Source organism: Pezoporus flaviventris, unplaced genomic scaffold (genome assembly GCF_033815535.1).
Source record: "Pezoporus flaviventris isolate CSIRO_AGI_PZ_B2104156 unplaced genomic scaffold, CSIRO_AGI_Pfla_v1 ptg000341l, whole genome shotgun sequence".
In the NCBI taxonomy this organism is placed as follows: domain Eukaryota; kingdom Metazoa; phylum Chordata; class Aves; order Psittaciformes; family Psittacidae; genus Pezoporus; species Pezoporus flaviventris.
The window spans coordinates 212,318-231,617 of NW_026892888.1; positions in this window are offsets into that span (position 1 = coordinate 212,318).

Sequence of the window (19,300 nt, forward strand, 5' to 3'; positions counted from 1 at the left end):
TAATTTAAGTGATTAATCATGACAGCTATTGAGCATTTCACCAGTTAGGAGGATAAATATATTATACAGTAAAAGGAGACGTTGCCTCAACCTTTCTTTGACTCTATTACTGCAGAGGGAGAGCAGCTCCCAGCTGGAGATATTTTAGACAAACATTTCTTCAAAGCTGGGCAATTATCTTCCATTTTCATTTTCTGTTTGCTTGCTCAACCTCTGCAGCCCCTTTGTTGCCTGGTAATAGGTGAGATAAGCAAATACAGGCTCTGGGCAGTCATATGAAAGGGCTTTTCATGTTGCTGGCACCGCAGAATGAGCAAGTGGTGTAAGCCCTCTCTGCGGTTTACATACTGTAGTGGCCTGCTATAGAAACTATGTAATTTGGTTTGCTTTGTTATTTGATAAATGGCAAGGAAAGCTTTGTAGCATGTTGACTGACCCTACTTGTAAGGTCATAGGTCTAAGAGAGAGGACACAGCTGTTCATATGGTCCCAGCATGCCTTGAGATTGCCTGGCAGAAAGCAGGCTTTATTAGAGGTACAAAGAGCTTGTGATGAAGAGCAGCAGCTCTTAATCAGGAAAAAATATTGTGGGTGTTTTTAACAGAAAGATATAGAGAAGCCTTAAGGCGTAAATTAACACATAATGAACAATATAGAACAGTAAGTCTTATAAATAATATTGCCTACTTACAAATCTACAGTCTAGCCCATTGTGGATTGCTCCTTTTTTTGACCCAATCCTACACACTCTTTCACCCAGGACAGGCTTGCTCAAAACACAGGAATTGTAAAACAGTATTTAATTTATATTCTATAAAAATATATTTGAGTGTAAGATGTGTTCACTTCACTAGACTGTTATTTGCAGCAACACCCAAGGAGGAATGGAGAAACAGGGTGTGGAGAAGATGCAAGTCAGCCTGTTCATATCAGCTTGTACCTCCAAGAGCCACTTGTGGCACACATTTGTGAAGAGAATATGATGCCCAACATTGTCTCTGAACAAGGGGAATTTCTGGAGCCCAGCTGGTTGAAACATGTGGAGACAGAAAAGGAATTTTAACCAACAATTGCCGTCCTTGCTATGTCCTCCCCCTGCTCCCACTCCCATCAAACACTGGTGGGGTCACAAACCAGGGACTTCCTTTAACAGGTGTGAATTTGCTGATATATATAAAAAAAAGCTTGTAAAACGTAGCAAGGAAGAGTCTGCAAAGCACCAGTGCACTGCAGCACAGCAAGCAGAATGTGTAGAAGCAATCTGAAACAGGATTGTCCACCTAGGACTAAAGAAAGACTTTGAGTAGAAATACAATTACAGTACAAGCTGCTGTATTTTTATATATAGCAATTTTTCCCTGTGGAAGCATCTGACTCACTGTAGTTCAAAGCCCTATATTTCACATGTGATTGTAAGCCCTCTCTACTACACGACGCAGAAGAAGAATGATTTTAAATGGGCCCTGAGCAGCAACAAGCCTTTGAACAAATTAAATGAGAGATAGTTCATGCAGTAGCCCTTGGATCAGTCTAGAGCGGGCAAGATGTGAAAAATTTGGTCTACACCACAGCCAGCGATAATGGTCCTACTTGGAGCTTCTGGCATAAAGCTCCAGGGGAGACTCGAAGTCAACGCCCTGACTTTTGGAGTCAAAGATATGGAGGATCTGAGGCTGGCTATACTCCAACTGAAAAAGAGATACTGGCAGCCTATGAAGGGGTTTGAGCTGCTTGACACTGAAGCACAGCTCCTCCTGGCACCCTGGTTGCCTGTGCTGGGCTGGATGTTCAAAGGCAGGGTCTCCTCTACACATCATGCAGCCGATGCTGCATGGAGTAAATGGGCTGCATTAATTACACAATGAGCTCAAATACGAAATCCCAGTCATCTGGAATTCTAGAAGTCACCATAGAGTGGCCAGAAGGCAAAGATTTTGGAATGTCACCAGAGGAGAAGGTGATGCATACTGAAGAGGACCACCAGATAATAAACTGTCAGAAAGTAAAAAGCAGTATGCCTTGTTTACTGATGGGTCCTGCCGTATTGTGGGAAAGCATCGGAGATGGAAGGCAGCTGTATGGAGTCCTTGACGACAAGTTGCAGAAACTGCTGAAGGAAAGGGTGAATTGAGTCAGTTTGCTGAGGGGAAAGCCATCCAGCTGGTCTTGGACATTGCTGAATGAGAAAAGTGGCCAGTACAGTACCCTATGCCCTGTAGGGGGTGGTTGCAGCAATGGAAGCAGAGCAACTGGCATCGCAGAGGTAAACTCATATGGGCTGCTGCGCTGTGGCACGATATCACCGCCCAGGTGCAAAACCTAGTGGTGAAGGTAGGCCACATAGATGTCCCAAGAGTCGGGACACTTTGGAACACCTGAACAACAAACTGGTGGGTCAAGCTGCTAAGATTGAAGTGTCTCAGATAGATTTATATTGGCAACATAATGCTCACTTATTTTTAGACCAGTGGGCCCATGACACCTCAGGCCATCAGGTCAAAGATGCAACATATAGATGGGCCCGTGATCGAGGGGTGGACTTAACAATGGACATTATTGCCCAGGTTATTCACTAACGCGAAACATGCTGTAATTAAGCAAGCCAAATGGTTAAAGACTCTTTGATATGGAGGACGATGGCTGAAGTACAAATATGGGGAGGCCTGGCAGATTGACACACTGCCACCAACCTGCCAAGGCAAGCGACATGTGCTTACCATGGTGGAAGCAACCACCGGATGGCTGGATACATACGTGTTGCCCCACGCCACTGCCTGGAACACTACCTTGGGCCTTAATAAACAAGTCGTGTGACCAGCACGGCACCCCAGAGAGAATTGAGTCAGACAATGGGACTCATTTCTGGAACACCCTTATGGACACTTGGGCCAAAGAGCATGGTATTGAGTGGGTATATCACATCCCCTACCATGCACCAGCCTCTGAGAAAACTGAACGGTACAATGGGCTGTTAAAAACTACACTGAGAGCAATGGGTGTTGGGACTTTCAGACATTGAGATACACATTTACCGAAAGCCACCTGGTTGGTCAACACCAGAGGATCTGCCAACGGGGCTGGCCCAGCCCATTCAGAACTTTTACATACTGTAGAAGGGGATAAAGTTCCTGTGGTGCACATAAAGAATTTGCTGGGGTTATTCCTGCTTCAGGAAAAGGCAAATTCACTTGTTGTATTTCTTTTGCTTGGGGACCTGGATATACTTGGTGGGTAATGTGGAAGATGGGGAGGTTCTATGTATACCTCAAGGGAACTTAATTTTGGGGGAAAAGAGCCCATGATGTTAATTGTATGCTGCTGCCTGCTAGATAAATTTTTTACAGCCCATCAGCTAAATGCCCATCTCTACCACTCTGGGCTTTGAAAAGAAGTTATGTGCTGTCATGATCATCAGTGGTGAATAAAGTCATGGGAAAAGCCAGCAGCAGCAGCATCAGAAATGTCCTCAGGTCACCATGGACTAACCCTGACTTCCTTCCAATCATCACCCCAACAAATAATGTACTTTGATGTAACTGGACAAGCTCAGCAGTGACCAGATCAGTTCAGTGGTGTCATCAGCAGGCAACAATCCAACACTACACACCGCCTCTTCTGCTCTGAAAGACTGTTACAACAGCTGAAGTCTGATATCATGGACTGAGTGAATTCAGCAAGCTTTATAGGGATGGTCCATGGACTAAGGAATGATATCTGTCTCTTTGTGTGTGTGTATATATATACACGAGAGACAGAAAGCGGTGCTATATTGGAAAAATGTGGTATCTGACCATGACATGAGTCGTATGGAATAAGGGGTGGATACGGTCAGCTGATCGGAGCTAGCCTAGCTAGCCTAGCCTAGCTAGAGCCACAGCCGGCACGCTTCAGCGACCGCGAGGGTCAACGGAGATTAGGAAAATCAGAGGGGATAGCACAGAGACATCGCGATTCCCAACATCTCCCGATCCCCGAAGCCCCAGCAGCCCTTGCGAGAGAGAGGCTGACGTGGCGGGGGGCGTTCCCACGGTGACGGCGGGAGATTTAAAAGCGGCTTAAACTCGCTACTAGCATTCAGTCAGCTGATCGGAGCTAGCCTAGCTAGAGCCACAGCCAGCACGCTTCAGCGACCGCGAGGGTCAACGGAGATTAGGAAAATCAGAGGGGATAGCGCAGAGACATCGCGATTCCCGACATCTCCCCATCCCCGAAGCCCCAGCAGCCCTTGCGAGAGAGAGGCTGACGTGGCGGGGGGCGTTCCCACGGTGACGGTGACCACTCCCCTGCTGCTTGTCTTGAAAAAGCCTTTGAGAGGGCAGCGACCGGTTGCTGCCCACCGGGCGCAGGGAGGAACAAGCAGGTCGTGTTGCTGGTGTCCCAGACTGCGGACCATTACGGTTGCCTCCAGAAAGAGAGCTTGCAGTAAGGTGACTACAGCAACTCAGACAGAGACCCCGTCCCAAACCGTGGCTGTTCAGGTCTCTGGGTGCAGGGAGTGCCAGAGCCTGCTGCTGCCGGGGGAGGGAGGACAGCATTCCACCTGTGTGAGGTGTGAGCAGGTAGAAGATCTGCTTAGCCTGGTGGCAAGACTTAAGGAGGAGGTTGAGACACTGAGGACTATCAGGGAGTGTGAAAGGGAGATCGACTGGTGGAGTAACTCCCTGGCGGGCCAGTCGGAACGGTTCCAGGGAGATACCCCCCAAAAGGGGAAGGACCCCCTGCCTTCTCACACAGAGGGGGATGGCCCGAGACAGCCCCTGCCCTGTAGCTGTTGCGCAGAGGTAGGGGACCAAAAAGATGACGAGGGTTGGAAGCGAGTTCCAGTTCGATGTCGTGGGAAACCCTCCCCCCTTCCTGCCCTGCTTCCCCAGGTGTCCCTCCATAATAGGTTCGAGGCCCTGGATCTTGAAGGAGAGGTAGGTGAGAATGTGGGGCAAGGCCAGCCCACAAGGCCACATAGGAAAAGGGGGTTGACTTTGCACCTCAAGACTGCCTCTGTTAAGAAAGAAAGAAGGGTCATTGTAGTAGGGGATTCCCTTCTGAGAGGAACAGAGGGCCCGATATGCAGAGTTGACCCTCATCATAGGGAAGTGTGGAGTCTGCCTGGAGCCCGGATCAGGGATATCACCAGGGAGCTCCCCAACCTGGTACACCCGACAGACTACTACCCACTGCTGGTCTTCCAGACAGGTGGGGAGGAAGCTGCTTCCCGCAGTCTGAGGGGGATGAAGAAAGACTACAGGGCCTTGGGGCGGATGGTGAAAGAGTCTGGGGCTCAAGTGATCTTCTCCTCTCTCCTTCCATCTTCCACTGATGATGTGGGAAGGAATGGGAAGATTCAGTTCATGAACAATTGGCTTCGAGACTGGTGCTACAGGCAGGGCTTTGGATTCTTTGATAACAGCTGGTTTTATAGGGCACCAGTCTGGACAATGACAAGTGAGAAAGGTTTGTCTCACAGAGGCAAAAGGATGCTGGGGCACGAATTAGCAGGGCTCATTTGGAGAGCTTTAAACTAGATTTGAAGGGGGATGGGGTTGTAGCTGGGCTTGCCCCAGTGGGGCAGCACTCCAGAATTAATGAAGACTGGGAGGCCTCCTATAATCCTAGGGTGAAATCGGTGTGCTCAGCTCGCTCCCTGAAATGCCTGTACACCAATGCGCGCAGCATGGGAAATAAGCAGGAGGAGTTGGAAACCTGTGTTAAGTCAGGAGACTATGATCTGGTGGCAATTACAGAGATGTGGTGGGACAGCTGACATGACTGGAATATAGTCATGGAAGGCTATGTCCTTTTCAGGAAAGACAGGCCAGCCAGGAAGGGTGGTGGGGTTGCTCTTTATGTGCGGGAGGAACTACAATGCACCGAGTTCTGTCCAGGGACAGATGATGAGCGAGTTGAGAGTCTGTGGGTGACAATTAAGGGGCAGGCTGGCAGGGGGGATACTGTTGTAGGTGTCTGTTACAGACCACCAGATCAGGGTGAGGAAGTTGACAAGGCCTTCTACAGGCAGCTGAAAGCGGCCTCACAGTCACAGGCTGTGGTCGTCGTGGGGGATTTTAACTTCCCTGATGTTTGCTGGAAGGACCACTCGGCAACCCAGCCGCAGTCCAGGAGGCTCCTCCAGTGTATGGATGATAACTTCCTCCTGCAAATGGTGGATGAGCCGACCAGGAGAGGAGCGCTGCTGGATCTCATCCTCACTAACAAGGAGGATCTGGTTGAAGCAGTAAGGGTTGAGGGCTGCCTTGGTTGCAGCGACCACGAGATGGTGGAGTTCAGGATCTTGTGTGGTAGGACTAGTAGAATACCAAGTAGAATTGCAACCCTGGACTTTAGCAGGGCAAACTTTGGCCTTTTCAAGCAATTGCTAGGGGAAATCCCATGGGCAAGGCTGCTTGAAGGTAAAGGGGCCCAAGATAGTTGGTTGACATTCAAGGACTGCTTTTTCCGTGCTCAAGATCGGAGCATCCCGACACGTAGGAAGTCAAGGAAGAGGGCCAAGAAACCTGCGTGGCTAAATAGGGAATTGCTGGGTATGCTCAAGTGGAAGAGGAGAGTTTACAGGTCATGGAAGGAGGGGCTGGCCACTTGGGAGGAGTATAAGGCTGCTGCTAGAGGATGTAGGAAGGCAGCTAGGAGGACTAAGGCATCCTTAGAATTAAACCTGGCAAGAAGGGTCAAGGACAGCAAAAAGAGCTTTTTCAAATACATGGCAGACAAAACTAACACCAGAGGCAATGTAGGCCCACTGATGAACGGAATGGGTGCCCTGGTGACAGAAGATACAGAGATGGCAGAGTTACTGAATGCCTTCTTTGTCTCTGTCTACTCTGCTGCAGGCAGTCCTGAAGAGCCCTGTACCCCTGAGACCTTAGATGAAGTCAGGTCGACGGAGCAGTTTGCCTTAGTCAATGAGGAATGGGTTAGAGACCAGTTGAGCAATCTGGACATCCATAAATCCATGGGTCCAGATGGAATGCACCCGCGGGTGCTGAGGGAACTGGCAGAAGTCATTGCTAGACCACTCTCCATCATCTTTACCAAGTCTTGGGAAACGAGAGAGGTGCCTGAAGACTGGAGGAAAGCAAATGTCACTCCAGTCTTCAAAAAGGGCAAGAAGGAGGACCCGGGTAACTATAGACCGGTCAGCCTCACCTCCATCCCTGGGAAAGTGATGGAACACCTTATCCTTGGTACCATCTTAAGGCATATCAAGGATAAGAAGGTTATGAGGGGCAGTCAACATGGCTTCACCAGGGGGAAATCATGTTTGACCAATCTCTTAGCCTTTTATGAGGAAATAACACGGTGGATGGATGATGGCAGAGCGGTGGATGTGGTCTACCTTGACTTCAGCAAAGCATTTGACACAGTCTCTCACAGCTAAAATGAGGAAGTGTGGACTGGATGATCAGGTAGTGAGGTGGACTGTGAACTGGCTGAAGGAGAGAAGGCAGAGAGTTGTAGTCTATGGGGCGGAGTCTAGTTGGAGGCCTGTAACTAGTGGAGTGCCTCAAGGGTCAGTACTGGGACCGGTATTATTTAATATATTCATCAATGATTTAGATGAGGGAATTGAGTGTACTATCAGCAAGTTTGCTGATGACACTAAGCTGGGAGGAGTGGCTGACATGCCAGAAGGCTGTGCTGCTATCCAGCGAGACCTGGACAGGCTGGAGAGTTGGGCAGGGAATAACTTGATGAAATATAACAAGGGAAAGTGTAGAGTCCTGCATCTGGGCAGGAACAACCCCAGGTTCCAGTATAGGTTGGGGAACGACCTGTTAGAGAGCAGTGTAGGGGAGAGGGACCTGGGGGTCCTAGTGGACGACAGGATGACCATGAGCCAACACTGTGCCCTTGTGGCTAAGAAGGCCAATGGCATCCTGGGGTGTATTAGAAGGGGGGTGGTTAGTAGGTCGAGAGAGGTCCTCCTTCCCTTCTACTCTGCCCTGGTGAGACCGCATCTGGAATATTGTGTCCAGTTCTGGGCCCCTCAGTTCAAGAAGGACAGGGAGCTTCTGGAGAGAGTCCAGTGCAGGGCAATGAAGATGATTAAGGGAGTGGAGCATCTCCCTTATGAGGAAAGACTGAGGGAGCTGGGTCTCTATAGTTTGGAGAAGAGGAGACTGAGGGGTGACCTTATAAGTGTCTATAAATATATAAAGGGGGAGTGTCACGAGGATGGAGCCAGGCTCTACTCAGTGGCAAACAATGATAGGACAAGGGGTAATGGGTACAAACTGGAACACAAGAGGTTCCACTTAAACTTGAGAAGAAACTTCTTCTCAGTGAGGGTGATGGAACACTGGAACAGGCTGCCCAGGGAGGTTGTGGAGTCTCCTTCCCTGGAGACATTCCTGTGTAACATTATCTAGGTGTTCCTGCTCCGGCAGGGGGATTGGACTAGATGATCTTTCGAGGTCCCTTCCAATCTCTAGCATACTGTGATACTGTGGTCCTGATTTCAGATGTAACAGTCATTTTTATCCTTCTTAGTAGCTTATGCAATACTGTGTTTTTGACTTTAGTCTGAGAACAATGCTGATAACACACCATTGTTTTTATTTGTTGGTTAAGTAATTCTTACTCCTATCAAGGACTTTTCAGTCTCATGCTCTGCCAGTGAGGAGAGGCACAAGAAGCTGGGAGGAAGCAGAGACAGGATGCCTGACCCAAACTAGCCAAAGGGGTATTCCATACCACAGCACATCATGCCCAGTATATAAAATGGGGGGAGTTACCCGGAAGGCCAAATGACTGCTCGGGTCAGGTTGGGTATCGGTCAGAGGGTGGTGAGCAATTGTATTGTGCATCACTTGTGTGTATTGTTTTCTTTTCCTTTTCACCTTATAGTTTTATATTCTCTTCCCTTGTCATTTCCCTTATCAATTCCATGTTGTGGTTTAAGCCCAGCCTGTCACTCAGAAACCACGCAGCTATTAGCTCACTCCCCCCCTCCTTCCTTCCCCTGCTCCCAGAGGAATGGGGAGGAGAATCGAAAGAATGCAACTCTCAGGGGTTGAGATAAGAACAGTCCAGTAACTAAGGTATAACACAAAACCACTACTACTACCACCAATAATAATAAAAACTAAAACAACAAGGGAAGAGAATACAACCGCTCACCACCTGCTGACCAATACCCAGCCCTACCCGAGCAGTGATCTGGGCCATCCAGGTAACTGCCTCCAGTTTATATACTGGGCATGACATGCTGTGGTATGGAATACCCTTTTGGCTAGGTGTCCTGTCTCTGCTTACTGCTGGCTTCTTGTGCCTCTCCTCAATGGCAGACCATGAGACTGAAAAGTCCTTGATCGGTTCAAGCATTACTTAGAAAAACCTAAAAACATTGGTGTGTTATCAGCATTGTTCCCAGGCTGCAAGTCAAAAACACAGCACTGCACCAGCTACTAAGAAGGAGAAAAATGACTGCTACTGCTGAACTCAGGACAAAAACTCAGGGAAGCCAGGAGGAAGCAGAGACAGGACACCTGACCCAAACTCCCCAAAGGGATTTTCCATACCACAGCACGTCATGCCCAGTATATAAACTGGGGGCAGTTACCCAGGAGGGCTAGATCACTGGTCGGGTCAGGCTGTGTTTCGGTCGACAGGTGGTGAGAGGTTGTATTATCTTCCCTTGTTATTTCCCTTATCATTATTATTATTGGTGGTAGCAGTAGTGGGTTTGTGTTATACCTTAGATACTGGACTGTTTTTATCTCAACCAGTGGGAGTTGCATTCTTTCGATTCTCCTCCCCATCCCTCTGGGAGCAGAGGGAGGAAGGAGGGGGTGTGAGCGAACAGCTGCGTGGCTTCTGAGTGACAGGCTGGGCTTAAACCACAACATGGAATTGATAAGGGAAATAACAAGGGAAGAGAATATAAAACTATAAGGTGAAAAGGAAAAGAAGGGGAAAACAGCCAATGTACTCAGTTGTATGCTGTTGCCTGCTATGTAATACTTTTATAGCCCTTCAACTAGATGTCTTCAGGTCACCAGCAACTGGCCCTGACTTCCCTCCAACCATCATCCCAACAGAGAATGAACTTTGGTAGAACCAAATGAGTTCTGCAGTGAAGGAATGATCAGCATCAGCAGGCAATGATCCAATACTGCACACAGCCTTTCCTGCCCTGAAAGACTGTTACAAGAGATGGAACCTGACCTCATGGACCGAATGGACTCGGCAGCATTATAGGGATTGGTCCATGCACTAAGAAATGATCTCTTTCTCTCAGACTGTGTCTGTATGTGGAAGCATATATATGCAAGAGCAATGGTATATTGAAAATGTGGGATCTGAGATGACGTGAATGGTATAGAATAAGGAGTGGATACTGTCCTGCGTTTAGCAGTAGCAGTCAATTTTTTCTCCTTCTTTGTAGCTGGTGCAGCACTGCCTTTTGAATTTCAGCCTTGGAATACAGCTGATAACACCAATGTTTTTTAGTTGTTGCTAAGTCATGTTTACTCTGACGAAGGACTTTGTGAGTCTAATGCTCTTCCAGGGAGGAGGGGAGGCCGGGAGGAAACAGAGACAGGACACCTGACCCAAGCTAGCCAAAGAGGTATTCCATACCACAGCACGTCATGCCCAGGGAGGTAACTGGGACTTACCCGGAAGGGCACTATCTCTCTTTAGGGGGTCAGGCTCATTACTCGGCAGGTGGTATCGTGTTCCCTTCCCTTGTTATTTCCTTTATCATTATTATTATTGGTGGTAGCAGTAGTGATTTGTGTTATACCTTAGTTACTGGGCTGTTCTTATCTTAACACGTGGGAGATACATTCTTTTGATTCTTCTCCCCATAACTCCGAGGGGGTGGGGGGGGGGGGCAGGGGGGGGAAGGAAAGAAAGAGGGCGGAAGGGGAGGAGTGAATGAATGAGCTGTGTGCCTGGGTAGAAATCACAACATATTGCCAAGAATAATAAACTTCTCTGTAAAAGAGAATAGAATCATAGAATTGTTAGGGTTGGAAAGGACCTTAAGATCATCTAGTTCCAACCCCCCTGCCATGGGCTGGGATGCCTCACTCTAAAACATCTCACCCAAGGAATCATCCATCCTGGCCCTGAAACCACCAGGCATGGAGCATTCACAACTTCCCTGGGAAACCCATTGCAGTGCCTCACCACCTTCACAGGAAAGAACTTCTACCTTATATCTAATCTAAACTTCCCCTGTTTAAGTTTTAACCTGTTACCCCTTGTCCTATCACTACAGTCCCTAATGAAGTGTCCATCCCCAGCAATCTTATAGGCCCCATTCAGATATTGGAAGGCTGCTATGAGGTCTCCACACAGACTTCTCCAGCCTGAACAGCCCCAAGTTTCTCAGCCTATACTCATACGGGGGGTGCTCCACTCCCCTGATCATCCTCGTTGTCCTTCTCTGCACTTGTTCCAACAGTTCCATGTCCTTTTTATGTTGAGGACACCAGAACTGCACACAGTACTCCAAGTGAGGTCTCACGAGAGCAGAGTAAAGGGTCAGGATCACATCCTTTGACCTGCTGGTCACGCTCCTTTTGATGCAGCCCAGGATATGGTTGGCTTTCTGGGCTGCAAGCGCACACTGCCGGCTCATGTTCATTTTCTCATTAACCTGCACCCTCAAGTCCTTCTCTTTAGGGATGCTCTGAATCTCTTCTTTCCCCAACCTGTAGCTGTGCCTGGGATTTCTCCGACCAAGGTGTAGGACCTTGCTCTTGGCATGGTTAAACTTCATGATGCTGGCATCAGCCCACCTCACAAGCATGTCAGACTGACTGGTCTGTAATTCCCCAGGTCACCCATTCTAACTGGGCCTTAGCTTTCCTAACCTGGTCCCTAGCTTCCCAGACAACATCCCTGTATTATTCCCAGGCCTCCCGTCCTTGCTTCCACCTTTTTTAAGCCTCTTTTTTCCTTTGAATTTTCCTCAGCAGCTCCTTATCCATCCAAGGCGATCTCCTGGCCCTCCTGCTGCGCTTCCTTCTGGTTGGGATGCAACACTCCTGAGCTTGTAGCAGGTGATCCTTGAATATCAAGCAAGAGTCTCAGGCCCCCCTGGCCTCTAGGGCTATGTCCCATGGAACCTTAATAAGCAGTTTCCTGAAGAGGCCCAAGTCTGCTGTCCTGAAGTCTGGGTCAGTGAGCTTGCTACACGCTCTTCTCACTGTCCTGAGGATCTTGTATTCGACCATCTTGTGGTCGCTGCATCTAGGGCTGCCCAGGAGAGTCGCATTTCCAACCAGCCCTTTTCTCTTCATGAGCACGAGGTCAAGCATGGCCACTCTCCTTATCAGCTTCTCTATTACTTGCAGAAGGAAGTTGTCTTCCACGCAATCAAGGAATCTCCTGGATTGCTTGTGCCTGGCCATACCGTCGCTCCAACAGATTTCAGGGTGTTTTGAAGTCCCACATGAGAACAAGAGTCTGTGATCGTGAGGCTTTTCCTATCTGTCTATAGCGTGCTTCATCTGCAGGTTTTTCTTGATCAGGCGGTCTGTGGCAGATCCCCACAGTAATGTCTCCCATAGGTGTTTTCCCTTTAACCCTGACCCGCAAACTCTCTGTGGACTGCTCACCTGTCCTCAGACAGAGTTCCATACTCTCCAGCCTATCCCTAACATAAATAGCAACTCCCCCTCCCCACCTGCTGAGTCTGTCTTTTCTAACCTTCCATTCCAACACTCCAGTCATAGGAGCCATCCCACCATGTTTCTGTGATGCCTTTTATATCATACCCCCGTAGACGTACAGACATCTCTAATTGCTAGTGTTTGTTCCCCATGCTACGGGCATTTGTATAGAGGCATCTGAGCCGAGCTCCAACTGAAGCCAGCTCTTTGGCTGGAGTAGCTGTAATATCTCTACATTGCTCTGAGCATTTATTATAGGTGCGGGCAACTGACTGGGTGTGTTGGGATGGAATGATGCCCCCCTCTCCCAACACATTTAGTTTAAAGCATCCTTGACCAGTCCTGCACGACTCCTACCAAGACTGCTTTTTCCCATCTTTATCATCAACCAGCTCCACCATCCCCCACTAGACCTGGCCTACAAACTGTGTTCAAGACACCCAAACCCCTGACTATGACGCCACCCTTTTAGACATTTATTAACCTGGCTAATCCTCCTATCTTTTTTTGGGTCCTCCCCTGTTTTCTGGAGAATTGACAAAAAGACTATAGGAGCTCCAGAGCCCCTAACCTCCTCTCCCAGGGCTCTGTAGTCCTTCTTTATGTTCCCCAGGCTACTGCTATCTATATCCCTAGCACCCACATTTATCACTAGAAGCAGCCAATAGTCTGTGAGACTTACTAGAGCAGTCAGCCTCTCTGCAACTTCCCTGATCCGTGCCCCTGGTAGGGGAAACACCTCCCTTGAGACTGGGTCAGGCCGACAGATGAGTGCTTCTGTCCCTTTCAAAGTAGCATCCCCTACTTCTACGACCCGCCGCTTTTTCCTGGCAGAAATAATAAATATTCATCAACACATAATCCATAAAGGTGCATAGGAGCATATTTTATGCCTGTGTTCAACATATTATGCTGGACAGTTACAGCTGGGTGTGGAATAGTAACAGCCTTATGAAGCTTTCTTGAACATTTACAATTTCTTTATCCCTTACACATAGCCTAGAAAATCTGAACCCTTATAAACTGGGGGGGGGGTGATTCGGAGAAAACTCCAGGAACAAACTTGACAACAAAGTTTTCAAGCTGACAAGCAGGTATTCTTTATTGCGGCGCCGGGAGACATGGGGGATAGCTCTACCTAGCGTATGTCTCTCTAATTGCCACACAAGCTGTCCTTTTATAGCCATTGGGCATACATACATACATACATACATTCATGTACAGAATTGTGGTGGTGGTCTCTGAGGGTCGTTTACTCCTTCCAACAATCTTCATCACTTCTGGCCGCCCTTGAAGCACACGCAGTAGATTCTTATACCATCTTATTTGGTTCGTTAGCACCAGAGACATAATAATCCTCAAATCCTCCTATTTATCAGTTGGTTTAACTGTAGCCCATCCTGGACACCAGCCATTCCCAGATACTCCTTATCCCTGTGTCCTGCTCTTCTAGACTGTTTTTCTTAAAACTATGTCAACTATAACTATTTATCTTGTACAAGAATTCTCAGCATGTTCTCTAGCTGTAGTCTACTTTTTTTTTCTGTGTATCATGCACCTCAGTAATTTTCCATTGCTATTCTTACAAAGCCATCAAATTTAACATTACTTAAAACTAATTCTAAAGGTTTATATATTCCATTTTCTAATTTTCTGCCCTCTCTTGTCTCAAATCCCCCCCTTTCCGTCCTTTTGCAAATTCTTTTGCAACACTTTATATACTACCATTGCCGTCTAAAGTCTTCTTGAAATAATTTCCCATTTCTACTTGATGCTTGATTTCATTTCTCTTCCAATCTTCATAATTTATCATAGGTCATTTACAACACCAGAAGGAACATTGTATCATACCACAAGTAATCAATATTAAAACAATTAACATCAATATACCTGCAACCAGTTGCCTCAACCAGGAGAGATTAAGTAACCCTGAAGTTAACTTTTCCCATATTTCTTCAAAACCCCAGGAGGTGTCATCCATGGCCATTTCATGAAATATCTTAGTTTGTTTCTAAATTTCCTCCAGATCTGTTTCAATTCTGCTACTTTAGTCTTTATAGGAATAACAACTTTCATTGATTATGGAAGAAACCCCTCTTTGTGATGCCAGTAACATGTCTAGGGCCATTCAGTTTTGAAATATCACCGTAAACAGGCTAGTTATCTCTTGTTGTTCTGCCTGGATTATGTCAGTAGTTTTATTTTCCATTTCTTCTATGGTTGCTGAGATATTTACAGTTGCCTTCTCTAATTCACTTACTCCCAAAGATGGAATTAGCCCTCTTACAAAACTATGAAATGCAGTGTGCCGGTCAATAATAGGGTTAAACCCTCGCTTAATTCGCTTAGCAAAACTTCTAATCCAGGTCCCAGAAGGATCCCTGTCGATAATAATAAAATTGGATATTACAGCACCTAAAGTGCATGCCCCCTTCCAGTTGGGGGGTGGAGTCTTATAAGCATTTTCTCCACACAACTAATACCATACTTTCCCTTTAGGAATAGGCCACCACTGAACTATGATACCATCTATATCAATAGTATAATTGCAATTTGAATGGTGACCTACATCTGTGGCATTTGAACATGCATGATCTCTTGCCCTGGTTCCTGGTGTAATACATCTTTGTGCGCAGGTTTAATATTTATTTCCTGGATTAGGATTAACTATCCCAAATTTTAAACTTTCCTTCGAATACAGATTGCTAGTGTTCACCCACAAATTTGTCCATTTGACAGTGTTAGGAAATTGGAACTCCAGTTAATGGGAGATCCAGGCTTTCTCCTGATTCAGGCAACTGCACACAAACAACAGTCACTATGCTTAAAAACATTAGCAACATTCTGCACTAATTTCTGGTATAAATTCTGGTCCCAAGCTTGTGCGCCAGTTATCATATGATTCCCAATTATGACCGACGCAATTTCATATGTAAGGGTCCTGAAAGTTCGATCTGCCATGTCTTCTCTGGCTCTGGTGCTTTCTTGATTCTTGAATAATGTATCCACCAGGTTGTTCCTTTATCTTCACTGCTGTAAAGGTGGTCAATAATATCTGGTACGGTCAACTCCACTTCTCTTCTAGAGGATCTCCTGAAAAATTCTTAACATAAACCCAGTCTCCAGATCTGAAAGGGTGAATCAGATAATCCAAAATTCTCTTATTTATCTCCTCCAATTGTTTTCCCAGATTGATCAGAAACTGTCGGAGATAGCCTTCTCCCTCTTCCTGAAGACTTTCTCCTTTAAACTAGGACTGATATGGACTTCCATACAAAATTTCAAATCGGCTAACCTCCTCTTTCGACGGCGGTTTAGTTCGAATTCTTAATAGAGCCAGTTGTAAACCTTGGTGCCAGTATAAATTCATTTCCTCACATATTTTAATAATCTGTTGTTTGATCAGATGAGCCATCTTTTCTACTTGCCCACTGGCCTGAGGCCTGTATGGAACATGCAGTTGCCAATGAATTTCTAATTTTTTGCTAATTTCTTGTGATGATTTTGCACTAAACTGTGAACCCCAGTCAGAAGAAATTACCGCTGATACTCCAAAACAAGGTATTATTTCATTTAATAATGTTTTAATCACCTGTCTTGCATTATTTATCCTACAAGGGAATGTTTCTGGCCAGCCTGAAATGTATCCATTAACACCAACAAATATCGATAACCCCCTTTACTTGGTAATTCAGAAAAATCTATTTGCTGCTGCTGTCCCGGACAACTTCCTCTCTCAGTTGTCCCAATTTGACTTCTATTTTCAGTTTTAGGATTATTCTTAAGACATAGCTGACGTTGTTTTGTCACTAATTGAACTGTGGTGTATAGATTCCTTCCTACAATTTGTTTGTCTAAATATTTATACAAAGAGTTGCTACACCAATGAGTTTTATTATGTTCTTCCTGAACTAACTTCCAGAGCTGGTTACAGGGGATTACAATTCGCCCATCAGGTATCTGAACCCCACCCTCTTTGTTTTCCTGTCCTTTGAGATCCTCAGTCAATTTTCTATCCTCTTTTGAATACCTAGGTTTAGATTATTCAATTGTTAGTTTGCCATCAGGGATTAAGGACATGATTTGAAATTGTTCAGCTGCTTTTTTGGCTTCAGCCAAATTATTTCCATTTTCCTGATCAGAGTCACCTTGTTGATTTCCTTTACAATACATAATACCTACTTCTTCAGATGGTTGAACAGCTTCCACTAATTGAAGAATTTCTTAAGCATGTTTAATCTCTTTCCCTTGTGTGTTCAAAAGTGCTAGTTCTTTCCATATAGCACCTTGAGCATGGACCACACCAAATGCATATTTAGAATAAGTACAAATATTTATGCTTTCATCTTGAGCCAATTCCTGGGCTCTCGCTAACGCTATTATTTCTGCCTTCTGGGCAGAGGTGTTCGAGGGTAAAGGTTTAGCTTCTATGACCTGTGAAATAGTGGTAATGGTATATCCTGCCTTTTGTTCACCTTTATTCCTGAGGCTACTACTGTCAGTAATCCAAGAATCAGCATCTTCCAGAGGTTTTTCTTTCAAGTCTGGTCTGTTCGAATATACAGTCTCTATGGTGGTCAAGCAGTCGTGTGTTAATGGTTCTGTCGACTGTTCCTGCAAAAAGGATGCTAGATTCCCAACGTTTGTGATCATAATTTCTATATCATCTTGTTCCACAAGGATGGCCTGGTATTTGAAAAATCGTGAAGGATATAACAAGTGGGCTCCTTTCTGTTCCAAGACTGCTGATACCACATGGGACACTAGCACAGTAATCCTTTGTCCCAAGGTGAATTTGCGAGCCTCTTCAATATTCATGATGAAGGCTGCCACAGCCCTTAGGCATCCGGGCCATCCTTTGCTCGCTTCATCCAGCTGTTTTGATAAATATGCCACTGCCCTTCTGTAGGGTCCTAGTTTCTGAGCAAGGACCCCCAAAGCTATTCCCTGTTTTTCATAAGAATATACCCAAAATGGTCTAGTCACATCCGGAAGCCCCAGAATTGGAGCTCTCATTTGGTCTGTTTTTAAATTTCGAAAAACCTCCTCTGCTTTATCAGTCCAGTTCAGAGAGGGAGGGTTTCCCTTCAACAGTTCATATAGTGGTCTTACCGGAACACCATAATTATGGATCCAAAGTCTGCACCATCCTGTCATTCCCAGGAATGTCCGGAGCTCCTTGATGGTTGACGGTCATGGAGTCTGGCAAATGGCTTCTTTTCTAGCAGCTCCAAGTTCTCTCTGTCCTCCTGTTATTTGATATCCTAGGTAGGAAACTCAGGTTTGGATTAGTTGGGCCTTGTTTGGATACCCAATAATCGTTCAGTTCCAGAAAATTTAATAATTCCATTGTCCACTGGATATATTCTTCCTTTGTTTCTGTAGCAATTAATAGGTCATCAACATATTGTAACACAGTCCCCATCTGAGCAGGTGGCTTTCATGTTTGTAATTCTCATGCTAATTCATTTCCAAAAATTGCTGGACTGTTTTGAAAACCCTGTGGTAATACTGTCCAAGTTAATTGAGTTTTTCTTCCTGTGTCAGGATTTTCCCCTTAGAAAGCAAATAATTTTGGCTTTCTTTTGGACAATGGTAAGCAAAAGAAAGTGTCCTTTAAATCCAGGATGGTAAACCATTTCTTATTATTATTCAGTTTAGTCAGTAAATCATATGAATTAGCTACTACTGGATGAATATCCTCTGAAATTTTGTTGGTTGCTCTGAGATTGGGAACCAATCTGCAACTTTTCCCATCATATTTTTTTACTGTCCTGATAGGAGTGTTATATTCCAATTCACATTCAATTAAAAATCTATATTTTAAAATTTATCAATGATTTTTTTTTCTTCTTTTTGATCTTCTAAATAGAGATACTGTTTTTTTTTAATTGGGCGGGCTCTCCTTTTATATTTCCACATCATCAGGCAAAGCATTTTTCGCCTTACCTGGAACTTCAGATGCTCATACTCCCAGATATACCTGATTAAGGATTTCTTCGATTTCAGAAAGAATGCCTCTATTTTTTTTTTTTTTTTCTCTTTTACTTGGTGGCCAGTAGCTCCCACATCTGTAGCTAATTCCTTTCTCTCTGATTTAATACCGAATAAGTTGCTCCTGTATCCACTAAAATTCCTCTTTATTTCCTCTAGTCCCTAGTTTTAATTTAACCAGTGGATTTGCTAGGGTAGATTCCCCAGGTCCCTGTCAGTCTAGTTCCAATTCAGTCACCAGAGCCACCCCATGGCACTCCCCCACCAGGGCAGTCTTACTTCCAACGTCCAAAGTCCCCATAGCACACACACCGATCCGTTTCCAGAGAAGAGGAGCTGACTCCCACCTCCGCTGACATCCCTCCTCCCACGCTCAAACACAAGAGCTGCACGAGCTCCCCTCCTTTCCCCCTTGGTTTTCCCTTTTTCTTTCTGACACATCTGCTTACCCTGCTCTGCAGATGCTGCAGATGCCAGCCTCTGCAACAGCACTTCTGGTTTAACCCCTTCTTAACTCTGAATGTGAATGTACTGCTTGTTGCCAGTGACAGCAATCTCTTCCTCCTTATCAATATCAGATAGAACAGATCCAGAGGGTGATCCTCTCTGTATGTGATACATAATTTTCCAACCTATCATCCTGATTACTGCTTTTTAACTTTAAACAT